This window comes from Dipodomys merriami, unplaced genomic scaffold (genome assembly GCF_024711535.1).
Source record: "Dipodomys merriami isolate MVZ:Mamm:240054 unplaced genomic scaffold, mDipMer1.0.p SCAF_5, whole genome shotgun sequence".
Lineage (NCBI taxonomy): Eukaryota > Metazoa > Chordata > Mammalia > Rodentia > Heteromyidae > Dipodomys > Dipodomys merriami.
The window spans coordinates 66,674,561-66,702,186 of NW_027206068.1; the positions used below are offsets into that span (position 1 = coordinate 66,674,561).

The 27,626-nt window shown below is 39.9% G+C and overlaps 1 protein-coding gene across 1 annotated transcript in view; it reads right to left on the bottom strand.

Annotated features, from left to right (window-relative positions):
- Dgki (diacylglycerol kinase iota) overlaps positions 1–27,626 on the bottom strand; it is a 434,705-nt gene that overhangs the window by 130,609 nt on the left and 276,470 nt on the right.

A 27,626-nucleotide genomic window follows, 5' to 3' on the forward strand; every position in this document is an offset into this window, starting at 1 on the left:
TGGTCATGGGCCTGAACTCTGGGCCTGGTTGCTGTCCCTGTGCTCTTCAGCTCAAGGCGAGTGCTTTACCACTAGAGCTACAGCGCCACGCCACTTCCAGTCTTTTCTGCTTATGTGGTACTGAGGAATCAAACACAGGGCTTCATGCATGCGAGGCAAGCGCTCTACCACTGAGCCACCTTCCCAACCCTCCTACTTCTCTTTGAATGCTATTTTATCCTTAAACTTTATTGATTGAGAAAATTTTCTTTACCAGAGGATTGATGTTTTTGTTCATTTCTATGTTACATGGTAATATGTCAGTAAATGCGAGAGAAGAGAACAGAAAGAGGAAGGATAGAAGAAAGGAGAAAGGGAAAGGAAAGAATGGATAGAAAGAAGAAGCAATGTATAAAAAGGGAGAGAGAGAAACAGAAAAAGGAAGAAAAAGAGAGGACACATATCATTTCATTTCATGTACCTGAATAAGTGAGTGGAAAAACATAACACCACTATGCAAAATTTCATTTCAGAGCAAAGTATAGTACCTGCCTCTTTATAGACTTCAACTCTACTTTCTTAAAAATAACAAATACAGCTATAAATATAGACGTAAAGTTTGTCTTGCTCTCATACATGCACACATTTTAATTAATAATTTACAATGTAATTGTAAATACACAAATTCAAAGTAATATCATTGACAGTAGAACTGTCTATGATTCCCTGAATTAAAAACAAGCCAATGAGGAATACACAAAGACAGCTGTGGATGGGGGTAACAGGAAGACATGTTCAGGGGCTGTGCTGGGCCATCAGTCAAAGTGTGCAAACTGTGTTTGTGGGCCATCTCCTCTGCATTGGTACAGCGCTGCTTGTGGATGAGTTGCAGAGGAATAAAACTGACCTAGTCTATAAACGCTGTGATGAGAGGCTAGGAGCTCTCATTTATAACTTAGTTTGCAGACGGTAAGTATCATGCATACATAACATGTCAAAGAGAGGTTTAGAAAGGTAGAATAATTTTAAGGTCATGGTCATGGAGCAATGGACTGTCAGATTTGGAAGCAGAGGTTCAGGCTCTACTCCCATCAGTTTTATCCTCCACATTTATACAATGTCCTTTAAGAAGCTGAGACTCCCTAGCCCACAAACAAATACCAAGAATGCCATGAATTTAAGCAGCAAAGTCAGAAAACCAGATGATTAGCAGGGTCAGACCATCTCTACAGAGTGCTAAGACTGTTCTTTATCAATAAAAAATGGAAGAAGTAAGTGACATTGGCCAAGATGCATTGTATTCATAACATGACCACTGGAATTAAACCTCTTTGTACAACAATTCAATAAAAAAATAGTAAAAAAGAACATGAGGCAGATATCATAAAAGAATGTGTAGATGCATATTTATTTAGAGGGAAGTCTGGCTAAAACATAAAGTGAAAAAGCTATCACGGAAATTTATATATGCAAATTGTACAATTTAAGAGTTCATATACATAAGGGAAATGTCTGGAGAAATGTTCGCCAAGCTGTTCCAAGTGATTATCTCTCTGTGGTAGGAGCTGAGAGTTAATTTGCATTGAGTATTTTCATTTTTAGAGAAATAGTTTATTTTAAAGCATGCCAATCTAAATGAAATGGTAAGAATTATGGCAAAAAAAGTGCTAAATATTAGATGTGAGTGGTCAGGAACAATTTGTAGAATTTAACAACATGAATACAGACGGTTCTAACCAGGCACTTACTTCAAAATAAGGGCGTCTGATCTCGAACTTTCCAAATTGACTCAAGTTGATTTACAAAGATTGAAATTAGCAAATATGTTCTTACAAATGTAGCAGATAAGAAGGAAGCTTCTTCCAGACATCGACATAACTGATGGCACTGAGCTCTAATCTTTTCCTGTGGGCTGGGGATTGTGAGACTGGAGACTTCACTGTAGAGCGAGTTTTCAGGTGGGAAAGAGGAATCAGAGAAGGATGTTGACCAGTCCCTGTTCCCCACTGGCAGGCGCTCTCCTGCCTTTGAGGTTACCCCACGTGAATCACCTTTCTCAAAATCAGCAATACCCGCTCCCTGTCCACATCTGCCTCCATGGTTCTCGCTGCTGCCTTCTGACTCCGCCCTACGCAATGCTGCTGCCCAAGCACTGGCCTCTGTCTCAGCAGTCTTCTGGGCTTCCAGGACATATCAGCCACATAACTTAGAGCCTGTCATTTATGTAGAGAATTTTAGATCCCCAATTAATTCACATGTTATTTACTTATTCTCTGGAATGATCAGCTAAGCCAAAAAAGGAAAATGGAGACTTGCTAACTAGCACTTCACATTCTTATCAATCTGCCCACTTCTTGCTGTCAGCTCTCCTCTTAATACCCTATAATAAAGCCATGCACTAGTGGATCACACCTATAATCCTAGCTACTCAGGAGGCTGAGCTCCGAGGAATGTGATTCAAAACCAGCCCAGGCAGGAAAGTCTGTGAGACTCTTATCTCCAGTGAACCACCAGAAACCCAGAAGTGGAGCTGTGGCTCAAAGTAGCAGAGTGAGTGCTATCCTTGAGCAAAAAATCTCAGGAACAGTGCCCAGGCCCTGAGTTCAAGCCCCATGACCAACCAAATAAAATAAAATACAATACCCTACAACCTATCCAGCTTCCCTACCCTAGTATTAGCGTCTTTCTTAAACCAGTATTTTCTGACTAAGCTGCCCACTGTTTTTGTTTTCTATCAAAAGTTACCACAGTTGGAGCCCATCCCCAAACATGGCGTTCTCCTGTGAAGTCTAATGTGAACGAGGCAAAGCAGCAAACCATGAGTGAAAAGCAGAACAGAGGAAAACGACATCCAAAACACTCCATGTGCATATGTGATAAAAGAATTGGGAAATATGAAATAGGCCTGGGGAGAAGAAACAGAGGGAAGAATAATCAAAGGATGGCAGATGGATATGTTAATGTGTAATCACCTTGTACAACCTTCTGAAGTTAAAAAAAAGCAGTAGGGATTGAGTATTCAAGTAAACATGTCTTCTTCTTGATCAGAGAGTTTCAATTTTGTAATAATCATGGATAAATCAATGCAATACAAATAAAAAAAATCTCACCAAGAAAAAAAGGTAGCTCAAAATTTTAATATGTCTAGTCATGCGCTTTTAAAAATTAAAATGTATGTGACTTGGGTGTCCTCTTTGAATAAAATTACATTCTAACTTTAAAAAGTGAATAAAAGAACTCAGACTCCAAATTAGATTGACTGGATTTGAAGTTCTTGTAGTTGCTGGTTAATTAGGAAACTCGGTGCTTGAGCTTCCTCGCAAGTAAAATGCAGACAATACTAGTATCCGGCTCACAGGGCTAGTCTGAGAATTCAGTAAGTCAGGACATGTGACCTGCTTTGGAAAATTGCCTGACACATCGTAAATGCCCCACAGACATTAGCTAATATCATTAGAGTAATTATCCCACAAACTTCTCTCTGCCAACAACTGGTTATCCGCTGCTGTCAGATACTGGGGACAGCTGAGCGCACACACTTGGATGGTCGAAGACAATGCTGACAGGGAACTGGGGAAAGTGGTCTGGCTGGTGACCTGTCATGCCCCTGGCTCTTCTCCCACCTTGTCTCTTACAAAGCCAGCTACTGACACAAAAACAGACAGCTAAAATATGGGGGGTAGGGGGAGAGAAAAAGTACAGCGATTAAATGAAAGCCAAGGAATTCAATCCTGTCCCCTCATGTCAAAATGCATTAGTGTCCCATTAATGGTTGGCTAAAGGTGGATGATGACAAAGCTATTCTTTAGAGTCTGGGGAATAGCATCACCATTAGTTTTCTAAAATTACATTTTGCTGGGAAGTTAGTAGAGCAGAGAAGACACTAACAACCTGAGTGAAAATAAACCTGCCTCCCAGCCAAGTATCCACCTCAGGCTATTGGCATACTGACTTCCATGAAGCCTCTCATCTCTCCTGGAAGAGATTCAGCAATCTGTGAACTTCCTTCTGTGGCTTCAACCCAGTCCCTTCTCACTCATGTCTTCTGCGACCCCACATCTGAGCTCCCTACATAGAGCAGAACTTGATGACTCTGGACTCCGTTCCCAAATGTCCCTACCCCAGATCACACAGAGTGAGGGCACTCTCAGGGCTTCTAACAACCTGGAAGCTATTGTTTTCCTTCTCCACAGAGTGAGCACCTGTTGTCCTGGAGTGGTGGAGGGAAGATGGAATCATCCTGCCTCTCTCATCCCTGAGCACTCACGTCCATTTGGTTTACACCTCATTCTTAACTACACACTTCTCTTTCATAGAGGTGGTTCTCCGTGATTCCTTCAAATTGTCCCTGGGTAGAATCACAACCCATTCAACTCAAATCCCTCCCTTATCTTCTTATTCTCCCCACCTCCCTATTAGATCAACTTTCTTAGCAGAGTTTCTCTCAGCCAAATGGAAAGCTTAGGCTCCCATTGGATCTCCTGACAAGGTTTGCTGTCTTTGTGGAGGAAGGAGAGACACGCATACCTCACATCATATTCTGACAACCCCATTCCTTCTCTCACTGAAAAGCATGAATACCCAGGGAACAGTGCCCTCTCATATTCAGATAATACAGCAAAGTGGGTAAAGATGTGTAATCAGAAAAAAAGTTTTAGTTCCAATTCAAACTGTACCAATGAATGTACACTTGATCTTGTGAACTCTAAAGACCAACCTGCAATGGGAAGAACGGTAGGAATTTGTGTACTGAATGAGAAGACGCACATATGACAAAGACTATATTCCTGGTAAATATGAAATCTTCAAAAACATTATTTTGCATTGTTACTATTATTGAATCTTAGTGCTTCCTCTCTTTCTACAAAAGTCAATTTTTTAAGATGATGATGAGACTAGAACCAAAGATCTCTCACATACACTCACTATACAAGTGTTTTATCAGTAGGCTAGCCTTAATTTTTAAAAATTGAGTACTACATAATAACACCTGAAACTAGAGTTGAAGCTCTAATTATCAGGTAGCAGAATTTAATGTCTTAAGAATTTAGAGTTATGTAGCCATTTTTCTGCTGGATATGAATGCAACTGGAGTTTGCCAGATATTTTTCTTGAAGATACTAAGAATACAAATACTTCATATTGCAAAAAGAGCCTTAATGTTACAGAATTATTCTACATTGTGTAAATATCTTTTAAAATATCAATGGTTCAGTATAAGACATGCTCATTATAACACTCACTAGGTAGATTTATTGGGTTTCATGAGGAATCCTAATTGCCAGACATTTGTTAGAGAGAGAGAGAGAGAGAGAGAGAGAGAGAGAGAGAGAGAGAGAGAGTTGGTTTTTCTTTACAAGATATAAACACATCACAACTCCATCTTTTTTCCTCTGGGTATGACTTAATAACAATAAAAATTTGTCTAAAGTTCTTCCAGGAAACACGAATGTGAGATCCTAATCATAATGCAGATGCAATAAAATATGTTTCTAATGAATCCTTAATAACCACTGGGATTGACCCTTAAGTTATTAACAAACTATGATTCAAATACGAATTGCTTTCGTGAATTCCTGACATGAAAGACTCTCTTTGCAACTCCAGCACTGAGAACAGCACTTTGTCCATGTTTGCTGACAAGAAATGTCTATGGACTACTAGGTAAACAAAAAGTGAGCAAGTCAAATTCCTATATGATTTTTACCTAGCTCTGGGGCTTGGGTACATGTTGGATCTGAGCTACTGTCTAGTGAGTTTTCTTTGTGAGTCCTAGAGGGAACTCTGGTTGGGCTGTCCATTTCTGTACTGTGATTTCTGAAAAAGGAAATCTATCTAGATGGATTCTCATTCTCTTGCATTTACCTCTAATAGTATTCCCACAAAACAAAGGAGAAAAGAAAGGATTTATATCTAGTAGGTGTCCTTACCCAAAATGATAACAATCCATTTCAGGACTACTAGCTCATCAATTAAATAAACTTAAACCCTACACATCGGTACATTCTCACATCAGCTATAGGTTGAGCCTTATTTAGATATAATTATACTCCAAAAACTTCTTTTAGCAACTTCTTAGAAATGGTTGAAATTTACATTTTTGAGCTGCCACTGAAAATAACCCCTACATAGCCAAGGAGGGAGGCTATGTTATAAATAAAACATAACATATGATATCAATAAAACCAAATGGAATCAAGGTTTCTGAAAAGAAATTTAAAATGAGTTTTTGACACCTGTCAAAGTCAAACAGAACACTTATAATTCAGTTGTCTTCTGCCTGCTGCAGAGAATAATGCCTCAGGAATATAAATAAATCTTACAGCAAGTTTTTGAGTCTTGAGAAGAATAATCCAAAATCACCTTAGCAAGAGGGAGTCACATGTTCTAACTACCTGACATTTTTCTGGGGAAATCTTTATGCGCTGTTAATTCTTTCTTGATAGAAAGCCAGCAAACCCTTAGTCTCTAAGACCTACATTGCTGAGATGGCTAATATGCTGTTATAGTATACTAATTTCCAGCACAGCTCTTCTACCATATTTTCCTGTAAAATTATAGAAGCATTTAAAAATGGATGTGGTATAGTCTATGTTCAAACTGCCGTAAGCAACTGAAAACTGCCTCTAAAGAATCAATCAGCTCTCCATCCACATTGTTGCTTTCTCACTCTTTTTTTTTTCCTTGCCAGTCCTGGGGCTTGAACTGAGAGCCTGGGTGCTGTCCATGAGCCTCTTTATGATCAAGACTAGTGCTCTACCACTTGAGCCACAGCACCACTTCTGGCTTTTTCTGAAGTAGTTTATTGGAGATAAGTCTCACCAACTTTCCTTCTCAGGCTGGCTTTGAACTGTAACCCTCAGATGTCAGTCTCCTAAGTAGCTAGGATTATAGGTGTGAACTACTGGCTCTCTGTACTGCTACTTTGGTGAGTATTAGGTTTGAAGTCACTGAGCTCATCAGTCACAAGGACTAATGGCAAATCAGTGTACAAACTCTAAGTATAAAAGCTAAACCCAAGTTAAAGAAATAAAGTGCGCACTTGATGGCTAATGGATTCAAAACAGACAATAAGAACAATACATCAAGGAACTTTTGTGACTAGGGATTGAAATAAAACTTAATATTTAGATTTTTCTGGAGATCTTCACATACATAATGTAATTAATGATTTCATGCTTCTATGGAGATGTGTAATAAATCCTGATGCCTTTGGAATATGTGATACATGATGATGCTATTCGGTGAGTGGCCATGTGGTCATCACAGGCTGTTCTGCTCAGTATCCCGTTTAAGGCACATAAAGGGGAAACAAAGGTTAAAAACAATGGGGTCTTTACTCCGTGAACTTGCCAGGTTTCTAGACAAGTAGAACAAACTCATCATTTTTAGTTTCAAGGACAAGAAACCTGTGTGACTTGTGACCCTGTGTGTGTGTGTGTGTGTGTGTGTGTGTGTGTGTATACGTAATGTGTGTCAGTGAATGTCCAATTATTCTTGACCCCTTCAGACCATTCTGGAAACTTTCCTCTTGGAGCCACCCCCAATAGCCACAGACCCTCAAAGCGCCCTCTCCATAAGCTGAATCATCATCTTTGCTTTGTCTTTTCCCTTGACTTCACATGTTCAGTTCATGTGTGGCAACATTCCACTCCCGGGTTTAACTCTGCTCCCAGAAGCTCTTTTCTCTTCGATTTTCAGTTCAAAATACTCTTCTGGTATACTTCAACTATACTTCTAATAAGTAGTTCCTTCTTCTTCCACCCTTCCCAACCCTATCCCTCTACTGGGGGTTTGAATTCAGGGCCTAGATATTCTCCCTTACTTGTTTTGCTCCAGGCTGGCATTCTACCACTTGAACTACATCTCCACTTTAGGCCTTTTGGTGAACAAGGGGAGATAAGCGTCTGATGGGAGCCGGGTGCCGGTGGCTCATGTTTGTAATCCTAGCTACTCAGGAGGCTGAGATCTGAGGATCATGGTTCAAAGCCAGCCTGGGCAGGAAAGTCTGTGAGACTCTTATCTCCAATAAACCACCATAAAACTGGAAGTGGCACTGTGGCTCAAGTGGTAGAGTGCTTGCCTTGAGCTGAACAGCGCAGGGATAGCGCCCAGGCCCAGAGTTCAAGCCCCACAACCAACAACAAAAAAAGAGTCTGATGGGCTGTTTTACCCTGGATGGCTTTGAAGCCCAATTCTCAATCTCAGCCTCCAGAGTAGATAGGATTATAGGCATGAGCTACTATGTCCTGCTCCAGTCATACCTTCTTTCTTTCCCTTGCAATTCATTCTCTCCTGAGGAGCTGTCAAAGTATCTCTGCTTCTTTGTTCCTTCCACTGAATCACAGACTGAGATTCAATCTCATACCTGGATTGTCTAGGCCCCTATATCTGAAAAATTCATCACACCACACAATATTTGAAATGTAAATGTGATCATAACACATTTGCCCATTTGCTTCCTTCTACCAGGTAAACCATAAACTCTCCAGGGACATAAACACCCAACTCTGGCTTTCTCCTATCTTCCACAAGTTATGTTAAATAAGAGGCAGGTATTCAACCTGTGTTATTGACCATTCTCCATATTGTTATGGGAAAAGAATGTTTTTATGACTACTGCCTACACTCAATCATGTATGGCTTGTGATGTGTATCCATGGTCAGTAGGATTTGGTTCAGAGAAAAGGAGAGAGCAATGAAAGGGGTGACACTGAGCGAGACACATTGTACTCATAAACTGTTGTGTTGAATTGCAATCCCTTTGTACAACTACTTGAAGATGCTGTTTTTTTTTAATTTAGAAATTTACAAAAGGAAAAAATCAACTCCGTGGACTAAAACCAACATCTCAAATACTCTTAATGTTCACCTATCACTCTGTGGTGCTACCTTCATGGATGGAGTCAATTCTTTGGTTGGCCTCTGCTTACTACAAATGGAAAAGTATTCCTACCTGTCATTGGATGGAGTCTCCTTCCCTTCTGTTTATTCAGTCGACAACTAGAGATTTCAATCTTTAAGAAAAATGTCTTCGAGTCCTCCCTTAAGCTTTGTGCATATGTTTCCATGCTCAAAGAGTATAAGTTAGACCAATGCAGATAAAAGACAAAGCAGAAGCAAGAACAGAGGAATTTCAAGATAGAGGGAATATGACTTTTTGTAGCAAAATCCACACATTCAGAGCACTGGCATGAAGATACATTGGGGATGGAGGCAAATAAAGAATGCAATCCCTTGCTGGGCATGGGTAGCCGAAGCCTATAATCGTAGCTACTCAGGAGGCTGAGGACATGGGGGATTTCAGTTCAAAGCCAGCCTTGGTAGAAAAGTCCCTGAGATTCCATCTCCCATTAACCATCAAAAACCAAAGCTGGAAGAATGGCTCAAGTGGTAGAGTACCACTCCATGAGCAAAAATAGAATAAGAGTGTGAATTCCTAAGTTCAAGCCCTGGCATCTGCATGCACACACACAAATTCAATCCATATCTTCTATCACCAAAATTGAGAGTCACTTCCATAGCAAGAAGCAAATTCATGTAATGATAGCTTCCTTGTTATTAAAAAGGATTTAAGACCCTGCCATAAAATGCTAATCTGCGGTACTTTTAGCACTGTGGCCTACACAGAGCTGCACACAGGGTCCTTCTGCTGCTCAGTCTTGCGGAAAACCCATTTATCATTACTTCCAGCGGAAGAAGGAGCCTGTGGCTTGTGCCATTAGACATAATTGGAAATTAGGGCTCTCAAGCCATCAGAACAACTCCAGATCTCCTGTGCTCAAAGAGGGACATGTGTTGATCCCTAGGTTTTAATATCTGTTTATCCAAAAGTTAAAGATACCTTACAATATTTACAGTGCTTAAAATGTTCACCTGTATTATCCTCTCAAATGGTTTTAAGGATCCTGCTTTTATTTTCAATTGACAAACTGGTTTTTTTAAAAAAAAGAATACTGAGAAGGAATGTGGAGGAAGTGATCATTTTTGGTAGTTCACAGGCAAAACTAGATGCAGCCTTATAGACGTGTCAGGAAGAACACTGGAGCTGGGCTTACAGATGCTATCCTGTTTGCCCCTCTTCTAGTTACTCGGTGTACTGATGAGCTCCACGGTGGGACTGGAGTGAGTACCTCTGCTTAACACTGAAACAATTGTTTTGACAAAGAAGTACTTCATAAAAAATAGCAAGTTTTAAATGAGAACACTTGGTTCACCTATAAGACGAAAGGAATAGAATCAAGAATTTAGAATTTTTAGAGGTAAAAACACCAAACCAAAGCAGTTAGTCAAAATATACAAAGTAGTCATGGAGTAGAAACAAACATGGCTGTTAGATGGTTGGTGGTTGTTTGTTTCCCACAGTCTATATGTCAAGATTTGGCCATTAGTGTGGCTTTCCATGGCTTTCTGTTCTCTTACATAAAGTAGACTCCATTTGTACATGGGAAGAATCCTAATGTATTTGTAAGTTAATAATGTTCGCTCCAGGAAATACACAAGTGTTTAACTTTGCATGGGTGACAAAAAACCATTAGGCCAAAAGATATCCTACATCTTAATCAGAAGATATAAATTCATCTCTCCTGAGAACAGGAAGATATAAGCAATCAATTATAAGTAAATCAAGGGAACTGTAAGTCTCTGTAAGACAAAGCTTTGGAATTTTTGTTCCATTCATAATTCTTCTATTTCAGTCAAATGTGTTAGTCATAACTTTGGAACCCATAGAACTCATTTTCAGATTTTCATTTTCTGACATAAAATGTGTTGATGTGTTCTAGGGATTAATTAAATACAGAATCAACAAGGGTTTACTTTTTATGCCTTTTAAAATATATTCTTTTCATTTCATGGAAGTGTTTCAGTGTGTTATGACAGACGAAGAAAGCGCAATTGAATTGGTATAATTAAATTGAAACTCACAAATGAAATGTATCTTGCAATTCACTGCCACCGCAGCAAAGTAAGCCAACATAAACACACTCCTGAAATACTTAAAACAAATGTCTAGATTTTTTTGCTGTTGATCTGTTCTTCCCACTTTGCATCAGAAAATAATAGGTTATTATTACAGCATTAAAGTCAATCCTGAAATGCTTCTTTTTTTCTCCTCTAAAGTCAGTAAATCCATTAACAATAATCTAAAGAATTTGTTTCCTGGGTAAAGTAACCATTTGTAAGTACATCTTTTATTTATGAGGACCAACAAAATTACCTCTTTCTACTTATACTGTTTGTGTTTCTGTAGTCTTTTATTATGATAATGCTTTGGATTTCCGAATTGAAGTAAAAAAGTTAAGAACCTATTGCTCAGCCACTTGCTTTTATAGAAAATAAATTCTGAGCCAAAGAGGTCAACAACCTTACTGTATTCCATAAAACTAATATTAGAAATCTAATTATAACTACAGGGCAATTTCCTTCAACTTCCTGTATAATCTGTAAAAATAAATATTTTCAAGATTAAATTATTAAGACAACTATTACAAGCAAAGGTCAATATTCACACAAATGGTAATGTGTGCACGTGCACACACACACACACACACACACACACACACACACACACACACACAATGGAAATTCAATCAAATGTATTTAGTATCATGCTGGTTTGCACTGTGTTATGTTCCCCCAAAACTGGTATGTTGAAATTTTAACCCACAGAGCTTCATGACATGACTGTATTTGAGGATAACATCTTTAGTGACATAATTAAGTTAAAAGAAATCACTAGGGTGACCCCCAATACAATCAGATTACTGTCCTTGTAAAGAAGAGGGAATTTCACCAGGTGCCAGTGGTTGAGATCTGAGGATTTTAGTTTGGAGCCACCCTGAGACTCTTATCTCCAATGAAACACCAAAACAAAAACAAAAGCAAAAACAAAAACTCTCAAAGTAGAGCTCTGGTTCAAATGGTAAAGTATCAGCCTTGAGCATCAAAGCTAAGGGATAGTACCTAAGCCCCGAGTGTCATGCCTCGGAACTGGCACACACTTTATGTGTACAAAGGAAGGAATTTGGCTGGAGATATGAACAGAGAGAAGGCCAAATGAAAACATGGAGAATATAGCCCTATCTAAGCCAAGGAGACACGGCTGGGAAACCAACCTTGACTGCATTTTCCTCTCAGACTTGAAGCTCAGTCCTGAGGCACTTTGTCCTAAGGCACTGAAAAGAATTCACTCATTTCACTTCAGTACAATTTTTTAATATATATAATGGTAGAAGGAAAGCAATCTAATCGTTTCCCTTCCAAGCTAGGGGAAAAAAACCCCATCTTTGCCAGCTTGATATTCATGGTTTGGATATATAGACTCTTCCATTTTCTTTTCCAAAAATCTTAACAACATAGAAAAATCTAAACAATGACTTTGGATTTATTGACTGTTCATTTCTAAGGTCTGATGATTTTCATTTGCTTATTTTTGTTTGTTTTTTAAAAACAAATTCTCCTTTCTTTTTTCCTCACCCCCAGAACATCTGGAGCTGATGCTACAGGGAACCTCTCCTTCTCCTTCAAGCTTTCCCGCTAAGCCTCAGATCTCACCTTGACAATGACTGCCCATCCCTCACACAGGCACACCAACAAAGTTACTTTTGAAGTGACCTTTTACTCTGCAGAAAGTGCTGAGTGGTAAGACTGTTTCTACACACCTACTCAGACATGAATAATTCATCCATAAAAATAAATTTTAAAAGCAACAAGATATAATTCCAAATGTTGAGGGAGTCCTTAATGCTTGGTGCTGTTATGTAAGTGTGCTAGGTGTTGGGCTCCGGGCTGACCTTTGCTATGAGAAGAACACGGAATAATCACCCCACGGAAAGACAGGCACAGACCTTTCTGATAAGGCCGTTTCAGACAGAACTCCACTGCTAACACTTCTAAAAGACATTGCAAATTCTTTAGCTGTGCTAGGGTTTATTTTTAACTGGGTGTCATTCTGGATTTTTCCCCCCTCATGATAACACTTGAACTTCAAACCTGTAACACTGAAGATGCGCACATTGGAAATGTTCAAAGTTGAATTCTAAGCTATTCAGACTCTCAATTTGCTTTGGAAAGTTTACATAGCGGGGTTTGATTAGAAGATATAAATCATGTGTTGTAAAATTGTTTGCACACAGGAAAATGAAGAGAGTGTACGTGGAGGGTTCAGTTCAATGACCTAAATGCTTTCTTCAAAGTAGAGGGCCTTGACTTTTAATCTGAACTTTGTCAATTTATACAGTATGTTAACAAGCAAAGGTTCTTACCACTTCTTCTAATCTTCTCATCTATGGAATGAGAATAACAATTGTTATTTAGTAGATTTATTGGGGTGTTAAGCTGATTACAATGCAACATGCTTAGGATCATGTAAGTAACTGTTAACCAGATTCTTGCAGACAGTAAAACGTTGAGTTTACTTTGGCAAGACAAGATCTAGACTCCCATTCAATAACCAGGACCAAGGACAACTCTTCTTGTCCCATAATAAGCCATGCATATTTTGTGCCATAGAGCCTCCTGGGGAAATTCTCATGGGGTTGCACTCTGAAATTAAACCATAAAAAGAACTTCAGAGATGATGGGAATCCCAAGAGTCTACTGTGGTTTCAACACAATCAGTGCTGCCCAGACAAACACAGGGCTGGCTCCGTTGGCTGCTCAAAAATGCAAAGACATTAACAGAGGTAAAGGGAATGGTCCAATCAGAGACTTGTGTTCCATCTTACTGCTCCAATCAGAGACCTGTGCTCCATCCTGCTGCTCTTCTTTATGTTCCTAAGACCTCCCTGAGTGGAATGAAACTCAGGCAGAAACAGGAATTTACTGGGACAACTCACAGAGCACCACAGTACAAAATGATACTATTATCTAAGTTGCAATTGAGGCTTCAGATTGGAAACTAGTAGGGGAGGAATAAAAAGCAACTCTTCTTGGTTTCCTGTGGGATTTTCCATTCTGTGCATTTGTTTATGACAAAAGCAGAGAAGAGTGGCAAAAGAGAAAAAGAAAGAATGATAGATGACCAACAGTCAGGAATCTGTAGACAGTGGAAATGAAGTCACCAGTAGGATAGTTTTGGGGAAAGAGAAGAAGGAAGAGTTGAACATGGGCAAAGCTTAGCAGATTCTTTCACTTAGAAGTTAAGAGAGTAAATTATAGCTTTGTCTTCGGGAGTCTGTGTATGTTTCACAATCTGGTTTGGGGCTTAAATATTTCTTTTAGTTCTATGAACATACAAATTCTTCACTATTCTTGTAAAAAGTCATTTTGCTTTTTTTTAACTTTTACAAAACTAATGAGTATTCATTAAAAAACCAACCTGGAAATGCAGAAAATTAAAAAGAAATCCCTATAATCTGAGAGATCATCACATAGGGATCTAATAAAAGCAAAGGACACATGAATGACAATAGAGTGTTTAGCCCTTTTGGCATCCTCAACATTGGTTTTTGAATCTTAAACAGCTACTAAAAAATTATAATCTAGATAGGGCTTCATAGCAAGTGATTATAGCACTGATTTCATATAAGCTACAAGTCTGAATCTGGATAGTTTAATACCCTTCCATGTGAGCACACATGGAGCACACTTTTGAAAGCTCAACTGGGCCATTCATTCCCAAGTGCTCAGGATTGTTTGCCTGTTTGGCACTAGGAGCTTTAATCATGGAATCAGACGAGGTCTGGTTCCATCCAGGCTCCTTCGGGGGAAAGCTTCGTGGCTTACAAAGGCAGCCATGCAGGTATCTACTTTGGCAGGGGGCTTTGTTGTTGTTATTTTCTACTTCCTGATAGATTTAGGTTGTGGTGGATGGGAGGTTACAAGGAAGAAAGGAAACGCATTCTGAATAATACACATCAAGTTGTATTTTCCAATTAGAGGATCAATATCAAATAAAACAGACCTTTCGTAACATATTGCACACATGTAAGAATATTTGTTAGAACAGAAACTTTGAGGTAACTAGCTGGAGAAGAGAATTATAGTGTTAGCAGTCTCCTCAAAGAACCCACGAGTTTACCTCCTGGGCCAGTGGCATGCCTATGTTCAACAACCTGGGGCTCATTTGTTCATTTCAATCATGAAGATTGAAGGTTCTCAACCTGTATCTTTACTTTTTAAACAACCCCAAGCAGAACCTTAAACAAAAACTGGCATATTAAAAGCCATTTCCTTTGCTTTTTGTAGGACTCAGCTGTTGCAGTAAAAATCAATTTGCTTTCTTCCTTTACCAAGGAGCCTTCATTTACTGAAAACGATTTTGGAATTCTGAATCCTACTCAGGTAGGACAATTAGGACAATTTATACATTCAAGTAGGCCAAACAGGACGATCTACACGTTTCCCCATGGATATAGGTTGAACTCTGCCTTCCCTAAGGTAACCTAGAAACTCATGCAATTTGGCATTAGGACATACCCTACTTATGTTTAAATTGTGTCTGCCATACAGGATGGGTATGGCATGTAACATCCTACCCTGATGGCAGTTAAATGCACTAGTCTCTGCAGAGTTGCTTCGCTGAGTTTGGCCCTGGGACTTGCTGAGTAGTGAGTGCAGTAGGTGCAGGACTCTGGTCCCGTGCTTGGAGAGCATCAGAAGCTCGGGGTCGTCAGAGCATGGCACGTTCTTTCTCCTCAGATAGAATAAAAACCCAGATAGGATGTGTAAAGTAGCTCGCTGAGAAGTGTGGAAAGTAAACAAGAGCAGAATGGAGACAGAAAGCAGTTTGTGAAACCCCACCCCACTGCGGTTGAGACCCGCTGCTGCCTCCCTTCCTCTGTAAGATCCCAGCCTGGATGACAGCACACAGCCAGAATGGAGCTTAGGCGCAAGCAGGGAGAACTCTGGGAGAATTCCTAGGCTATGGGCTGAGTTCATCAAAGAAAGCCCCTGAAATGCTGAGACACCAGGGAAGATCTTTGTCTTTCCTCCTTCACTTCTCCTTTACTTGTTTCTCACATCTCAGCACTTGATCCGTTTCCCCATGCTGGTCATGGTGGCAAAGGCTTTCAGATGTCTCAAATTACTGACATCAGAAATCAGGGATGTTTCCTTCCTGTGCAACCCACTACCATTGCTTCCCTTTATCTTTCTATCACATCTCTTTCTATCACTGGAAACAACCAACGTTATGAGAAGTGTAGGACAGAGAGAAGTAACTAAACCTGTAGTTTTCCCACTGAAGGTCAAATGGAAAACCAGCAATTAAGACCATATGAGATGGTACATGCCTATAATCCAAGCTACACAGAAAAGTCAGAGGATCATGGTCCAAGATCAGCCCTTGGTAAAAACTCCAAGGTCCTAACTGAAAAATAAAGCCAAATTGGGCTAAGGATGTGGCTCAAGTTGTAGAATACTTGACCAACACAAAGCTCTGAGTTCAAGCCCCAGTACCACCAAACACGCAAACAAAGCCAGAAAGTCTAAGGAATAATCAAAGGTAGGGAGAAGCTCAAAAAAACAAAACATACAGATGTTTACTAATGAGGGTGGAGGCAGTTGTCTCTGGGTTGGAGATATATGAAAGTAATCCTAAATATCATGATTTCAAAACTGAAATACAGGGAAGACCCTGCCCAGTCCCCTGCTGGTGGATGGTGTGAACACACCAAGCATATAAAAGATCACAGCAAGGCAATTCAAACAAAGCTAATAGTATTGCCACATGTCTGCAAAGATTGCTCAGATTTGTGGCCTGATCTCAGCTAAGCCAATTGCCTACAAAAGCAAATGAGTAACTTTGACCTTAAAGATCTGGGGGGAAAAAAGATCAACAAAATAAACTCAAAGCAGGCAAAAGAAGGAACTAACAAAAGGCAGACATCAATCAAATTGCAAACAGAAAAACACCTGAAAAAAAACCACTGAAGCCAAAAGCCAGGTCTTAAAAAGAATCAATAAAATTGATAATTATCTAACCGAGGCTAACAAATCTGAAAATGATACAAATTGCTACTATGGGATAGGGGAGAGAAAGAGAGAGAGAGCATGCTATCATTACAGATGCCACAGATACTAAAAGATGAGAAAATACTATTGCCAATTCTGCACACATTAGCTACCCACTGAGGCAAAAAGGATACATTCCTCATAAACACCATGCTCCTATTTTACAAACCACCAAACGCAGCCAATGTAAGCTAGTTGGCTACTTAAGTAATTCCTAGGAATTATACGTATAGTTAAGATAGTAGGGAGGAAAAATTATGAACTCCACTTGGTTATACTGTCAAATTCTAACAAACATTTCAAGAACAAATAATATGCTGATAATTTCCAGGTATCTTGGTAAATTACTTTGATAGATATACAATGAACAATCAATATAATGGTGACAAAGAAAAAATTTCCCTCTAACATCAGAGGTAAGGATGCCCATTCTTTCCGCTCTGTTTGACCTCTTCTAGACATCCTAGCAGTGGAAATATGGCAAAAGAAAGAAAAACCAGGCATGCACATAAGAAAGAGAACTACTCCAACTCACAGATGTGTTTTATGTGTAGAAAATTCTGAGTAACACAACCAAACAAGAACAAAAGAGAAGACTGAGCCAACTACAGCATAGAAGATAAACACACATCTTTATACTATCAATGAGAAATTCAAAGCGGGTATTTTTAGATGCCTAAAAAAAGAAGGAAATAAGGCCAGATCTAAGAAAGTATATACAAATTTGCTTAATGAAAACTACTAAATGATCGAGAAAAAATCAGTAAATGGAGAAACATACAGAATTCATGAGTAGGAGGTTTTAACACACTAAAAATGTATACATTTTCCAAATTGGTCTACAGAACCAACACAATTTCAGTTAAAATCTTAGTAGTATTTTTCAGAAGAGATAGTTGATTCGAAGAGTGTGTATAATAAGATGAATCCAAATGCCTATGACAAGTTTGAGAATGAAGAATAAATCTGTGGAAATAACCCCATTTGATTGTAAAACACAAAATCATCAACACATAGAACACAACACAAAATAGACTCTAGAAATTCATAAAATATCTGTGTGTGAGTGTGCATACATCCAATTGATTTTGATTTTGATTTTTGCAAAACTGAAAAACAACCCAATAGAATAAAAATAGTCTTTTCGACAAACAGTAGTACTAGAATCATTGGACATCTCTATGCAAAAACAGTTTTATTTATATAAAACCTGTTCTTCAATGTTTAGAACAGCTCCACTCACAATCACAGCTGGAAAAGATCCAGATGGCTTGCAGCAGGTGGATGCATAAACACAGGGGAATATCCACATAATGAATAAATATAGCTCAGCAATAAAAGTCAACAAATGACACATTCGTGCAACAGCAGAGATAAATGTCAAAGATGTTGTGGTGAGTCAAGAAAGCAGATAAAATGGGCTGCAAATTGTGTGGTTCCATGTCTCTGGTGATCAGTAGTTGGCAGAGTTGGCACTGAGAGAAAAATGACCATAGGATAGATTGTAAGGTAGAATTCTCAGGGTGTTGAACTGATGTGTTTCCTGGTTAAGGTGGTAGTCATATAAATGTGCTGGCAGAAAAGTCAGTATTACTGCATATGAGTTTTAAGTACCAATTAAATAAAAGCACATATAACAAATGATCAGTAAAGGGTCATTTATATAGACACAGAACCAGAATCTCTATTCCGATGCTTGCCTTATTGTTCTGTAATTGGACTTGAGGCAACTCAGTTAGGCCTATTCCTTCTGTGTTTTCTTTCCTAGGGCAGAAACTTAGCTTTTTTTCTTAACATATATTTTTTATCATAAAGAAAAAGTACAGAGGGGTTACAGCTACATGAGCAAGGTAATGATACCATTTCCTATCGAACATTGTTACATCCTCCTTTATTTTTCCCCTACCATCCCTTTTCTCCCCACCTCCCCAACTCCTCCCTCCCCACTGCCCCCTCACAAAGTTGTAAAGTTTGTTTTCAACATAATGTCTTGTATATCTCATTGTCTCCTCCCTCCCCACTGCCCCCTCACAAAGTTGTAAAGTTTGTTTTCAACATAATGTCTTGTATATCTCATTGTTAGAATGAGTCATCCTGTATCCTTATTTCAGCATTTTGTTATTTCCCTTCCCCACCCCAGATTAGAAAAATGAATATACAAGATGCAGGGCACCGGAATCAAATACAGTGAAAACAGGGGTTATACCATGGGGGAAGAACATACAAAGAAATAAAAAAAATCATGTAGTACATTGTAAGTACATTAAAAAGAATAGAAACAAAGATAAAACCTTTTGTGTCCCTATCTTGGGGTTCATTTTGCTTAGCATCAGGTTATATGGTCATAGGTACATAGCTTTTGACCTCTTCCGCTTGTCCTAGACATATACTAGTTATTGCAGATAAGGAAAACCATGGGACCTATGTTTTTTTGAGTCTGGCTTACTTCACTTAATATAATTTTTTCCAAGTCTTTCTATTTCCTAACAAACAGAGCAGTGTCATTCTTTCTGATGGATGCACAGAATTCCATTGTGTATATATATACCACATTTTCTTGATCCATTCATCTACTGAGGGGCATCTGGGTTGGTTCCATATCTTAGCTATGGTGAGTAATGCTGCAATAAACATAGTTGTACTGGTGGCTTTAGTATGGTCTTGTTTGTGATCATTTGGGTAAATGCCTAAAAGTGGGATTGCTGGGTCATAGGGGAGCTCCAAAGGACACAGCAAGCAAGAACAATAGAGAGCCCATGGATTGAGAGAAGATCTTCACTAGCCATACAACAGACAAGGGTCTCATATCTAAAATATACTTAGAACTCAAAAAATTAAATCCCCCAACAACAGATCCTCAAAGAAACAATGGCCTGCTTAGTAAGTGGGCTAAAGACTTAAAGAGAGACGTCTCTGAAGAGGAAAGAAGGATGGCCAATAGACACATGAAGAAATGTTCAACTTCTTTAGCCATAAAAGAAATGCAAATCAAAACAACATTGAGATTTCACCTCACCCCCAGTTAGAATGGCTGTAATCAAGAACTCTAATAACAACAGATGCTGGAGGGGATGTGGCCAAAAGGGAATCCTACTGCATTGTTGGTGGGAATGTAAACTTGTTCAACTACTTTGGAAAGCAGTATGGAGGTTCCTCAAAAGAAACTTAACTTTCTGATCTCTGTATCTTCAATCTCCATCAGAATATCTGGTATCTGAACTAAGCACTCTAATGTTTGCTGGAAGATGGGGGGGGGGTGAGGACAGAACTAGGTATAAATGGATTATTTCATTTTGATGGGGGAAAAACAGAAGGGAAATGGTACCCAATAAAAGGCAGCTATCAGGGAGACAAAAGGGGAAAGACTAGGTAGAAAGGAATAATATTCCTCCTTTTTCTACAGATTCTGGAAGACAGACAGTGGACAGGAGAAATCAAAGCCCTTCCTCTTCATATAGACTGTGGGCAGCAGAGATCAAAGCTCTGATTAAAGCAAAGCCCCTTGACCACCCTGGAATAGACCAGCATCGAGGGAAGGCACCACCCCCTCCCTCTGCAGTGAAGTGGGCAGTGGCCTAATCAGATGCCAAAGCAGCTAAGACTCACCCCAAAGGGTTATAAAAGATGAATCCCACAAGCCTACATGAAGATATTGATGTACAGGCCCTTTTGTTGTTGCTCTCTTACACCTGAACTCTGCATTCTCCCTTTCCTCGTCTTTCTCCTTGCCCAGAAAGCAAGCAGACAAGATTTCATGTGGCATAAGGTGACACTCCCAGACAAGATTCCTGGCTGGCGACTCACACCAACCCACCATTTTGACAGCTCAGTTATAAACTCCATGCAGAAAGTACATGTACCTGTTCCATCGGGCTCACCACTACATATGCATCACAAAATAGTATTAGACTCTAGCATGGCAAAATAGCTATTTCTCAATAATATACCTCTTGAAGCCGGGCACCGGTGGCTCACGCCTGTCATACCAGCTACTCAGGAGGCTGAGATCTGCAAATGATGGTCTGAAGCCAGCCTGAACAGGAACATCCATGAGACTCTCATTTCTGATAAATTTGACTCACAAAAAGCTGGAAGTAGCACTGTGGCTCAAGTGGTAGAGCACTAGCCTTGAGCAAAAAGAGTGTCAGGGACAGTGCCCAGGCCCTGAGCTCAATCAAGCCCCAGTAAAAAATAAAAAAATAAAAAAAAAAAGAAATGTGTGTGTGTATATGTGGTGTGTGTGTGTGTGTGTGTGTGTGTAGGTGTGTGTGCATTGATCACTTCCTAAAGAGAAGGCTGCAAATAAGATTTAGATAACTAATCTAATCTAAAGAATTACCTTGGCATATCACTACATGTCAGACACCAAAGTTTTATTCAGACATATATTTAGACATGTATTCATCCCACCAACCAACCATCCATTGTTTGATTTCATAACACTTTGTATTAAGACCTGTGAACATGGCTGGAGACACAAAGATTCATAGGAACATATTGTCAATGGGTAACATAGATAACAATGAAGAGTTCATGTAGTAAACAACAAATTGAATTTTAGATTCATCAATAGTGAACTCCAGCCAGACCATAATTAATTATGACACCCAGAAACAAGAAAGCTTTCTTTGCAGCAGTAATAATTCAAATGAGCCTTAACATGTACATAGGATCCTGATAAATGAAAGGTAGAAGATTATACATCATTAAAAGCATGAATTCCAAAGCCAAGTTGCCTGAATTTGAATTCCAGTCTATGACTTATTAGCTTTGTGACATTGAGAAACATATTCAAGATTTCTGTAATGGGAGTCCTAACATGCACAACAGAAATCATATTACATATATACCATCATGTTACAGAGGAAGGAAATTACACATACATATACAGTAACAGTATCTGAAAGATTGAATGTTCGTATATGAAAATGAAGCTAGGTACACTGGGGGCATGGACAGGAGTTGGGAGATATTGGAGAGAATGATGAGGGGTAACATTGATCAAGATGCATGGAACTGAAAGCCCTATACACAACTGCTTAAGGGTAATTTAAAAAGATAATAAATGTTAGGTAAGTATAGTCTATATAGCATGACTTCTCTCATATTGCCATGAGAACATAGGTATAAGGAATAATATTTACAACATATAACATTCCATAAGTCTATGGAGCAACAGAATGAAAAGCAGAAAACTGCAAATTATTAAAAGCATGCAGTCTGAAGTCACATTGCCCAAGTAACATCCTCAGAAGTAAACGAATAAATAAGAATAAAATTGTTTGCCTTTGTCAGGAAAAAATACAATATCCAGGTATACATAAAGCATACATTCCTATGTATTAAAATACATTTTTCTAACCAGATGACAATTGGTGAATTCTCAGCCCATAAATACGCAGGTATGTGCACTCAAAATTTAGGGATCCCTCCATAAATCCAATGCTTGAAAGCACGTCCTTGTATTCACCCCTGACTTACAGGTACTGACATGGTCTCATGATAATTGTCAACCTTCCCCCAAACCAATGTGGAATCTAGACTATTATACCAGCCCATGCAACCATGAGCCCTAGAGTCTCTCGTCAACACATAACACTGTCAACTCCTAGAGGATGGGGCTACTTAGAGCATAAAGAGCCCCACAAGTTCATTTCAAATGGAAGCGGGATCCATGGGGGCCATTGTAGTCAGTTGGCAACTCTATCTGAGCAGCAGGCCTGTGGAGAGAAAGGATGTCGCACGTGGCCTGACCCTGAGGAGAAGAAGAGGTTGAGGAGCAAATGTAAAAACAGAATGGTACTGTACTCACATGGCGAAGGAACCGGGCGGAGCAGACACGCGCCGCAGGTCCGCCGCTTGCACCTGATGGATACTAGAGGCAGCAGGGAATGAGCAGCGAAGACAGAGTCAGCAGGACAGCGTAGACAGACAAGGAACAAGCCGGGGAGAGAAAGAGAGACACACAAAGTTTAAACAGAAATTAAATGAGCGCATCACTAATGGTGACTGAAAAGAAAAGGGGGGGGGGGAATCAAGCCAGCCACGGAAATAATCCAGAAAAGCCGGTGACAGCAACAAAGCCAACAGGACACACGGAAAGGACTGGGTCCAGGCAAGCCACAGACTGGAGCACAGGACCAGTGCAGGAAGGTGAGCTGCAGGTGCGGGGTGGGGTGGGGGGCAAATGGCGCTTCACTCATGAACCCTCAGGAAAGAAGGCACACACCTCCACATCAGAGAGAGAGGCAAAATGACACAGAAGACACCTGCTTGACACTGCTAAATGCAATCTTTTCACCTAGCCTCCATGATTTCCAGATTCTACAGAAAGGCCAGCACCCCAAGACAAGACATCGTCAAAAGAGGGATGCGACAAAACTTTCAGCGCCACCATAAAGGCTTTGTAAGCGCTTCAGAGGTCTTTCTAAGAAAGCCGAATTTTCATCCCTGTGATGAGAAATTCCCTCATATTCCTGAGTACAAAAGTGAAACCATCCATGCCTCCCTTTCCTGTAATGAAGAGAATCCAGTGTAGCTATTATGAAAAATAGAGTATAGAATTCAGGAAGCTAAATTTCAACTCTCCTGTCACCTCTATGGCATTGTCCTCTCTGGTCTCATTTGAACAGTTTGCACCCACAAGAGGTCTACTTCCCAGATCTCTCTGCTCTGCTGAGTAGATGCATCTTCATACAAGATCGCCTATGAGTTCACTCCAGACTTCTATCCATGTTACCATCAAAAGATTCTCAGATACAACCAAGCATGCTTCTTCTCAGCAGTTCCCTAATCCAAAGTTTGCTAATTCGAAAGCCTGTGTTTGGATAAAATATAACTTTCACAATCAAGGGTTAATTGCTAGAGGATTTAAGGGTAACACAATGCTGAAGACCTCCCTTGTACCTTGATTTCTTACAGAGGTTTCGTGCTATAGATAACATAATTAAACATATCTGACTGCCATGTTCCTATGAGTATGACCTAGAGAAATCTCCTGTATTAATTTTTAGGTGAAAGATTCCAGAGCTTCATACATCATGCAGATTCATATGTCATGATAAGACAAGTTCCACTCCTGGGCCTATAGCAGGGATAGTAAATATACAATGAGGTAATGGGGGCTTTTTAGTTTGTCTATTGTAATAAACATGGGACTAGATGCTAAGAAGTATTCTATTTTCATAACTTCATGAAAGCCTCTTATTGAACTATTTCTTATGGAAACTCCTCGGACGTCTCTGGGAGCCTTCTCTTGAAATCACTCAATATTTACCTTCTAATGAAACAGAATCCAAACATATTCTTAGATTCATGGGATTTTCGATTTCTGTTACTTCAGTCATCATTTCTGAGAAATGTGGCAGAGGTCGCATTGTAAACTGGATCCATCTGTGAATCACTGATTCACTGTGTAAGTGTGCTGTAAGCAGGGCAGGCACTAGGAGCCCAAAGAGAAACACCCTAGGCCCTCCTAGAGCAGAGTGGACCGACAAGTAGATGAGCAAGTCTACTATCTCAATCAACGGTGAGATAGTCACAATGGAGAGTATTTCAGAGATAGCAGGAAGGGCATCTGAGATCTAGAACTTGACAGAAGATGCTTAGGGAAAGTCATATTTCAATGGAGAATTGCAATGATGATCAGGGTTCACAGATGAAAAGCGGAGGTGGAGGTCTCTGCACTTAGAGCATCCAAGAATTAGATCATGATGATGGAGTAGCCAGGGGACTGCTCAGCAATGGTGGTTTTTCCTGGAGCACAGGAAATGAGGATGAAGGCAGTGATCTAAAGGGTGTGAAGTCTTGCCATTTTCTCTATCTCCTGTCTTAGAAAAGACAGAGGGTGGGAAAGGCAGTGGCAGGAGAGAGAAAGGGGCAGCAGGAAAATTAATTATGAGACTATTTTAGGAATGACTGTAGGAATGACGGCTAAAAAAAAATCTCATAGGAGTTATGTTTTGTTTGATTGTGCTGGTTCTGGATCTGGTACTTGAACTCAGGGCCTGGGCTCTATCCCATAACCTTTGTTATTCAAGGCTGGTATTTTACCACTCGAGCCATAGCTCCATTCCCATATTTGTGGTGATTAATTGGAGATTAAGAGTCTTATAGACTTTCCTGCCAGCACCTGGCTTCAACAAAAGCTATTTTACTAGCACAGCATAGAGGGTGAGGGCATTTAAGATTTGAGAGATTCACTGAAGATGCATTTCAAAGAAAGTGCTAGCTGCTCTGCTGGATGGTAGACGAGGAGGAGGGAGAGATGACGCCAGGGTCCAGGGCACAGTCAATGAGAGGATGGACGCTCCACCCATATACATGTGGACGGAACAGGCTCATGTCGAGGTGCAAGAGTGGATGACAGGTTGCTGTGGGATATCAAGGTAAAGATGTCAGCCATGGTATCTGACTGACAGTATTCAGTTTTCTTTAAAAGCCCAGGCTGAAGTCACAGATCTAGGGTACAACCTCCTAATGCAGATACCCAAGAAACACTAGAGCTGAGGTAGGAGCACTTGTTCAGGGAGCCTCAGCATTGAAGTGAGTACTGTGCAAAGGATCCTAACTAATATGAATTAAACAGCTACACACACACACACACACACACACACACACACACACACACACACACACACACACACACACACACACACAATCTTCTAGGTAAAATTCTGACAACATTTTAAAGCACTCTTTGTTCCTCTCTAGTAAGAAAGAAGACGAGAAGATGAAACAGTGTTAGTTTTTTAAAAAAGAAATGGAATAAATATCTTTTCAAGTATCTCTTTCATTCTTAGAACAGTCAACTTTTACTTGATGCCACAGCAGAGAAGTACCAGAAGGTTGAAGAAAAAGTTTTAAAGGCAAGATGACCTTCCACTTTGATGTCTACTTGGAAATGTAGTAAAGGACATTAGATTTCAAAACAGGGAATTTTTAGGGAAATAGCAACATTCTAACTGCAGAGGGTGAATAAGATCAAGATGAGAGAAACTTAGATTTCCCTGGCAAGTCTTACTAGATTCATGCTTTCTTTTGAAAATGTGCTCTTTGAATTGATTTTCCTTAAATACAGTGATTCCTTGTTGCTGTTTGTTTGTTTTGCAGTTCTGGAAACTGAGCTTAGGGTACTGCATATACGAGGCAAGCATACTACTCTCTGGGCCACACCACCAGCTCTTTTGTCTGTATTTTGATTTTGAGACAGGTTCTCACTAAATTTGTCTAGGCTGGACTCAAGATCCTCTTTTCTCTGCCTTCTTCATAGCTGGGATTATAGATAGGTGCCACCATGCCCAGTGATCAATGTAATGTAGAAAAACTTTTTATAGGTAGTAATAAAAATGTGAGTTTTTTTAAAAGATTTGTGAACTAATTTTTGAAAGGTAGAAAGCATCCTATTATGCACATTTATACCAGTCTTTCCCATGGCCTAAGGCTGCTGTGTTGGGGACACTGTCCTCTGTGGGAAGTTCTGAGCTGAGACTCTTCCTAGAATACTTGTACAGGCAAGGACAGGAAATCACATCATATATCTAAGGTGTTATGGAAATAACAACCACCAGATGCCAGTGGCTCACGCCTGTAATCCTAGCTACTCAAGAGGCTGAGAGCTGAGGATCGCAGTTCAAAGCCAGCCCGGGCAGGAAAAGTCCATGAGACTCTTATCTCCAATAAACCACAAGAAGATTGAAAGTGGCACTGTGGTTCAAGTGGTAGAGCACTCGCCTTGAGCTAAAGAGCTGAGGGACAGTGCCCAGGACCAGAGTTCAAGCCCCACAGCTGACAAAAAAAAAGTGACTCTTCAATGGTGCACCTGTGCGCTCCTGGCTTATAGATACCAAAACTTTTGGCTTTATTATGTCTCAGCAGACTATCTAAAATGTCCCAACCACATAGGCTATGGTACTACTACTCAAGAAGTAGCTTTTCATGGATTAGTTCATCAACTGCTGTCAAACCAATGGCTCATGACTAACATTTCTTGAGGAATCTGATGAACCAACCATACAGCTGATGAAATCCTTTGTAAGCCATAAACTCTACAATTATATGTTCAACCTAGAAGAAAAAAAAAAGGCAGCAAGGATGGAAAGCATCAAGAATGATCTGGGAGTTTTGCTAGCTGCACAAGAACTATAAACTTCAGCAACAGCTCTGGAAACAACCAGGGCATCTGGAGTCAGGAAGAGAAGGAAAGGAAGGACCTCACACCCCAGCCTCAGATGTAGAAGCCGATGCCAAAGCTAAACCACATGGAAAGCACTATCTGACACCATTCCTTCACACCTGCCACCACAGAGAGGTGACAGAAGCTATGGTACCTGCATCTTTGGTTATTCTGGGAACCTCTGCAGATTGTCGCTGGGCTCCATGCAAAAGCCTGCCCTTGGTTTCACAGGTGCTAGGAGGAAGCCAGGCATTCAGTACAATTAATTGGTGGCCATGCATCACTGAGCACAGACAGGAGGAACACCTTTGAGAGTCCCTCATGGCGACAGAGAATAACCCAAGGCAAAGCCCTGCAATGGCCTAAGGTTTAAGGATGTGACCTAGAAAACATCAAAAAGATGACTCAGATTCCATCGTTTTTCCAGCCACTTCTCCAAGCCCAGGGAGACAATCAAATCTCTCAACTGGAGCAAGGCATACTACAAAATACATATGCATTTGAAGCCATTTTGTCA